Below are 6,243 nucleotides of genomic sequence, written 5' to 3'. Positions count from 1 at the left end.
AAACATATTTGCTTCTTAAATCAGCTTTTTCTTACACGATGATTATAAAATCTCTTTTCTTATGGGGTATAATAATTGAAATCATATTTAATGAATTAAGTAATGCTAGTTGTGTAACATATTCATTATTCACTAAACTATGTCTGTTATTTCTATGACATAGATGCTGTGTATATTAAGAATTACCATCATCATTATAATTGACTCGATAATTCATTGTGGATCTGTGTTTGCTCCCAGCGAAGCCACCACTTCCATCGATTCCTAGCATCTTCCCTCGATCTTCTGACCCTAAGTGTCGGTACTTCCTGCTGCTACCTAATCGCACGTATATGTTCAAACACCGAAAAATATTCTCAATATTTTTGTATCGCTGAGATTGATAATATTACAATTTTTATTCTGTTTATAATAACACAAATTGATTTCGTTTGATTTTGATTTCACACGGATATTGCCCGTCAAATAAATATAAATATTTTCATGTAGGTTGGTGATGCGGGGAAGAGAATGATTTGGATTGATGAAAACACTCTTCGATGAACCGCTGCCAAAGCAGCCGGTTTCATTTTTTAGTCCGGATTTTTTTAAAAGTCGTTATTGTTATTTCTTATTTGTTATTTGTCATCGGAAAGTTAGTAATGTGTCCTATAGTAGCAGTTAGAGAAGAAGCAGATTGGGTTCGGAACAGCAAAGATCTCGGCATATAGTTTTTAAAACAAACCGGCAATTTGTTTGTTTAAAATGATGAGTTAAGAGGTAAATTTAATCTCAAAATGCTATTTGGCAGTCTTTGTTTTGTGAGTTAGTTAATCACCGTCTTGTTGGATAGTTGGATGAGCTGTAGTCCATGAAAAGGTTTTTGAAAAACAGCGTTTCCAAGGTTTTAAGAAGTCCACATGGGTTTAAGTGAGAATTAAGCAGCCAAGTGTTAAAAATACATTTTGTTATCATCCAGGATAATCTGAAGCCTAATTCAATGTTTGACCTTAACAAGATTTGTGCATTTGGGGTCTCCATAGGTCATTCAAGATTATTTTCAGTTTATGTGGGACAGTGTGTCTGATTTATATTCAATTTCAAGGTAATAAACTTTCTTAATAACTTAAAAGGAAATACACAGCCAATGAAGCAAAGTATTTTTTTCTGAAAAATGGCTTTGGCAGAGCCAATTAGCCAGACTTGTTTTTGTTTGTTGTTAAAGTCGACTGAATTTTAATTATTTTTATTATTTTTATTCTTTTATTATCTACCCGTTTTTTCTTTGGTTTTTTTTTGTTGTTTTTTGTCTTCTTTTTTTGTTTTTTTGCTTGTTTTGTAGTGTTTTTAGTTTTTTGTTTGTTTTTTTTTATCTTTAATTTGTTCTATTTACATTTACTTAATTTTTTTATGTCTTTTTTTATTAATTTGTGGAATACATTTATTTTGTTTTTTGTTTTTTTAACTATGTTAACAGATTATGCCTATACACTATTTACAACTTTTATTTACATATTTTAACATGTTTGTAAATGCAATGAAGAATTTTCATATTATTTAAAATTATTAAAGGATTAAGGTTTATTGGATAACAACACTTAGAATTTATTAATTCTTTAAAAAGTTTGTATTATTAATTTGTAAATCACATTCTAATATAATATTTGTTAGATCGCCTATTTTGCCACAAGTACAATTGGGAGTATTTGTTAAGCTGGTTCCGCGCATGTAAGATGGCGTAAGAGTTTAATTTGCTCTCAGCCGATTTATGAAATTTTCTTTATGAAATGTCGATTAGATTCTGTGTAAAACCATCCTGAGGTTATCCTAGGGTTACAGTGATAGAAGTTTAAGCCAGTTTTACATTCTCTGTAATGTAAATGACGATTATTTTTAAGTTTTTGTCTACTAACAGTGTCAATATCTGTCGCTGGAATTAAATTTTTTATTACTTTTCCTCCGAGCATATATGCTGATTTAGCCAAATTGTCAATTGCCTTTGATTCCCGAATGGCCCTTGATCCATGTAATTGTTACATTTAATCCTAATTGTATAGGTTCATACAGAATTTTAAGAATTTTCAGTTCAATGTGGTTTATGTGTTTGACTGTTTGAATGTTGTTAAATCTGTCGACCACGCTTTTACTGTCAGTAAATATAACATAGTTGCTAGTCGGATTCAGTACTACATACTGGAGAGCAAACATTACTGTCATCATTTCTGCTGTATATTTTCAGCATTCACTGGGTAAGCTATACTAGTGATTGTAATTTTTATTTTCATGGAACATTGCACAGCCCGTTTCATTTGCATCTTTTGACCCATCAGTAAAGATGTACTCATAATTTGTCCATTTTTCTTTAATAATTATATCAAACATATTTGGGAGTAAATATGAGTTTAAGTTACATATTTTGACCTTTTAACCCGCAAAAGAGCGGAAGTTGGTTTTTATAGAGAATATCGTTATATTTTACCGTACTTAGACAGCTTTCTACCAAAGGTATAGATTTTTTAATTCCCCAGTATCTATGGGTGAGGTCTAAAACTGATAGCTCATGAAGATCTTGAAGGTATTTACAATTTTTGGACATAATTCGGATTATAAATTTGTTGCTATGGAATTGGCGGCTTAAATGCAATGGAGGTTCCACCGCCTCATTTTCTATTATTTGGACTGGGGTGGATTTTAAATAACCTAGGCATAATCTCAGGCATTTACTTTTTTTGTACTTCAAGTTTGTTTAGATACGTATTGGCCGCTGATTCAAATAAATGACAGTTATAGTCGAAAATCGGCCTGATCATGTTCCGGTAAAACATCAAAGCAATATTTGGGTCTGCTTCCCAAATTGTTTTACAGAAAGCTCTTAAAATGTTCATTGAGTTTAATGATTTTTTTATAATTTGATGAATGTGATCTTTCTATAACAGTTTCCTGTCGAGATAGGTAGCAAGATACTTAATACAGTTTTTTATAGGGAAATTAAATTTTCCCACATTAAGATTGCCTTGTAGAGCTCTATGGTTTTGTGAAAAGTAACATTCCTCAAGTTTGGGTAAGAAATTAATAATCCTATTTCTTCATAGCACTAATTTACAATTTCTAATGTGACTTTCAAATTATCCTTATAGGTACTTAACAATTTTCCTGCTGTATATAAAACAACATCATCAGCATATTGAAGAATTATTGTATGGTTAATTTTTACTGACTGCAAGATCTATATTGTGTAGGATATTTAAAATCAAGCATAAAATACTCCCCCGTGGCATTCCAATAATAGTCAGTCGGGGGTATGAAAATCTTCATTATTAATTTTTAAAAAAGATAGTCTGTTAGAATATAAAGATTTTATAAATAATGTCTAAATTGACATTATCAAAAGCAGTGGAAATGTCAAGAAAATCTACGTAGCTGCTTAAGCTTGAATTGAAGTAACTAGAGCTATAGTTGCATCTTGAGTGAAGCTAGACTTGCGAAAACCATATTGGGAACTTGGAAGTATACCATCGTATTCTAGCCAATGTTCAAATCTATTTTTAATTATTCTTTCGAATGTTTTTAAAAGACATGAAGATAAGGAGATAGGTCGGTAAGAACTTTGATCACGTTCTGGTGTGCCAGGTTTTTAAATCGGAATTACCAGGTACTCTTTCCAACTATTTGGTACTGGTGTCTTATTTGTGTAAATATTGTTGAAAATGTTTACTAGTGAAACTTTATATTCTATCGGTAAGTTGTATAACAGCGACTATGACACATTGTTTATACCTGAAGATGTATTATTTCTTTGTTCAAGGGCTCGATGCAATTCCCATAAATGAAAATTTTCGTGAAAGTTGTGGTTTTGTCTGGGTAGTGTTTGGATATGTTCTTGTACAGTGTCGTTATTTGGAACCCATGACGGGGCAATTTTTCTGTGGAATTTCTGCAACCATACATACTTTGTTGACTTGTTTGCGGTTTTTAAAATAATTAACTTTTCGCCAGAAATCTTTTATTGGTGTTCTTGAGTTTAGGTTTTCGCAAAATTCAATCGAATTCTTCTTTTTCTTCTGTTTACAGATTTTCTTTGTAATATCATCTAGTCGTTTAGAATCCATTAGGTTTTGGAGCGTTGGGTTCTGTTTATAATTAATAAACGCATGTTTTCTATTTTCAGCTGCTAACTGACAATGATTTTTCCACCATGGTTTCTGAATATGGCCTTTGTTTTTTTCTTTAATGAAAGAATGTTTTGAAATAGCGACGTTGGCTGCCCGGTTTATATGTGTCAACAATTCCTTGTAGATTAATGGTATTTTCATTGTTTCAAAAGTGCTGGTATACATCATCCAATTGGCTCTGCTAAGGTTCCATATTCTATGTTTTGTATTGGATGTGACTTCTGCTACAGAGAAACTTTGTGATGAAAAAATAATTGGCACATGATTAGATCTATGAGGTTCTTGTAGAGTATTCCAACGAAAATAAGAGGCAATATCTCGGGAACAAATGGAGTGGAGACCCGTTGTTTAAATATTCTAAATTACAGTATGCTATAGCATCTAGAAGATCTTTACCTAATCTATCATCAACTTCGCAGCCCCATGCTAAATTGTGTGAGTTAAAATTGCCTCCGACTATAAATGGTTTTGGTATATTTTCTAAAAAATTGGTATATTGTTGAATTAAAACTTTGTTACTGGGTTCAATATATAGAGAAATTATATGTAAAGGTTTCTTGAAATCTGAAATTTTTATTGAAATACACTTATATTTTATGTAAACGAATACGTATTTTAAAAGTTTATTTCTTCATAAATTATGTCGGATTTCAAAAAGATGGCACAACTGCCATATCCATCAGGGCGATCAGCTCGAACGCAATTAAATTCTTTAAAAGTATAATATTTTCCCGGTTTGATCCAGGTTTCACATAAAAGAGCTATAGTTTCAGTGAACTGCTGAACGACAGTTTCATTTTAATATGTTAATTTTATTTAAGTCTGCGAATTTGATGCTAGATTTTGGTTAAAATGGTCACTAATTATCTGAACTACATCAGCTTTTGAAATATTCAAATTATTATTTTGTTTAATTGAATTAACAATTGTAAGAACCGAACCTAATATGATATTTATTACAGAAGGATTTAACTCTTCTGACCGTGAATCTACAATATTGTAGTTTTTTTGGTAGAATTGACTTTTAACTCTTCCCTCAGGATGTTTTGGAGGGGAAACTATAGATATTATTTCTTTTCTAGCTATATCAGTTAGGTCTCAATTATTTAGTTTCTACCTTTTATTCGGCCTACTGGTGTTTGCGTGAGGATTAAATATAAATTTAGCAAAGTTCCCTGGGTGGAAGTATAAGGTTGTGAATTTTGTAGAAAATTTGTATCATTGTTTGCAGTATTGGTCCTAAGAATACTACCTTATGTTAATGTTTGTTAAACCCATCGTCTTTTTCATTAACTTTTGTTGTCTGAATTCTGTGCATGCGCATAAATTTGTAGTTAAGTGATTCCCCTTACAACTGAAACATACTTGTGTGAAGTCAACTTTTGTACAATCCTTTGAATTATGAGTTTCTTGGTATCTGTTACATCTTGGCTGACTCCTACACTGACTTCCTATGTGGCCATATCTAATACAGTTAAAGCATAACAGAACTTTCTGTTTATATATTTCAACTTCTTTAATAACCTTATTGATCACTATATATTTAGGTAAAAGTTGCGATTTAAAGGTTACAATACAAGACTTAGTAGGGACATATTCGACCATTTTTTCTACATTACTCGTAATTTTTTTAACTTTTGTAATTTCAAATACGCAATGACTATCATATTGTTTAATTCTATTTTTTATATACTCTTCTCATAAATCGGTATGCCTAATAACTCCTTGTCTGTGTAAAAGAAATTTTGGAATAAACAGATCTAAATTATTTAAACTAAATATTTCTAGAGTTTTGGTTTGATGAGGTTATTAGCAATTTTATAATTTTTGCATTTGACTCTAATTTTATTTCGGCCGATAGCTTCTATACTTGAAATCATTATATCTGCTTCAGGAAAGTTAAACAAAATAATTTCACCAATCTTTAATGAATTTAGTTTACCTTTAAACTCAGTAGAGCTATTCTCGATATAGACATGATACGGGTCTAGATCATTACTATTGAATAAAAATGCTTGCCTTACCTGTTTTGTTATTTTTGTTGTGTTTCATTGTAAACATTCAGATTGGTTGTATTTGGATTATTCATCAA

The sequence above is a fragment of the Diabrotica undecimpunctata genome, chromosome 1 (assembly GCF_040954645.1).
Source record: "Diabrotica undecimpunctata isolate CICGRU chromosome 1, icDiaUnde3, whole genome shotgun sequence".
In the NCBI taxonomy this organism is placed as follows: Eukaryota; Metazoa; Arthropoda; class Insecta; order Coleoptera; family Chrysomelidae; genus Diabrotica; species Diabrotica undecimpunctata.
Note: the sequence above shows the minus strand (reverse complement) of the source record.